We start from the raw sequence: 921 nt of genomic DNA, 5'->3' as shown, positions 1-921 counted from the left end.
GAACTACTTCATTTTTTTTTTATTATGGGCACACTGAATTTCATAATTGTTCATATTTCCCTATTGCTCTGTTCCTGGAAGCTCAGAATCAAATATACAGCCCAGATCTAGTTACTGTTTAGAACTGTATAATATGCACTTTTGTATGTCAGTCCTAACAATTGACTTCATTTTCCTTCTCCTGTTTGTCTTTACTTTTATTTTTTTTTAACATCTTTATTGAAGTATAATTGCTTTACATTGTTGTATTAGTTGCTGCTGTATAACAAAGTGAATAAGCTATACGTATACATATATCCCCATATCCCCTCCCTCTTGCGTCTCCCTCCCACCCTCCCTATCCCACCCCTCTAGGTGGACACAAAGCACCGAGCTGATCTCTCTGTGATATGCGGCTGCTTAAAAATATGGAACGCTTCACGAATTTGCGTGTCATCCTTGCGCAGGGGCCATGCTAATCTTCTCAGTATCGTTCCAAATTTAGTATATGTGCTGCCGAAGGGAGCACTGTCTTTACTTTTCACCTTCATCCTAATTTCTGAATTATTTCCTGTTATATTTCTATAAGGTGCTTCGAATCCTTTTGGGAACATATAAACTATTTACATGTTTCAGAACGTATTTGCGTGTGTATGTTTTTATATGAAGTAATGCTCAGATATTTGGAATAACAAACAAAAGATTTTGAGCTAGATATTTGCTTAAACACAAGTTTTACCTTGGAGTTCATGTTTGTTTCTTTCCTTGTACTTCACTGATTCTAACATCTGTCCTCCAATTCATGCTTTAAACCCCTCCCACCCTTACTTTTTCTCAAGCTCCTTTTTTTTTTTTCAAGCTCCTTTTTGATGGCTCCTCAGAGAGGCTTTCTGACCCCCGTTCTCTCTAAAGCTGATGTTTGTCCCCTACCTACCTCACCTC

General features: G+C 37.8%; 1 non-coding gene across 1 annotated transcript; it reads right to left on the bottom strand.

The window, feature by feature from the left end:
• Window positions 1–401: 401 nt before the first annotated feature.
• Window positions 402–508, bottom strand: LOC137231383 (U6 spliceosomal RNA). The gene has a single exon (XR_010946505.1). It is a non-coding gene; the product is annotated as a U6 spliceosomal RNA (small nuclear RNA).
• Window positions 509–921: the final 413 nt, after the last annotated feature.

Source organism: Pseudorca crassidens, chromosome 9 (genome assembly GCF_039906515.1).
Source record: "Pseudorca crassidens isolate mPseCra1 chromosome 9, mPseCra1.hap1, whole genome shotgun sequence".
NCBI lineage: Eukaryota > Metazoa > Chordata > Mammalia > Artiodactyla > Delphinidae > Pseudorca > Pseudorca crassidens.
This window is presented reverse-complemented; position numbering and strand designations above follow the sequence as displayed.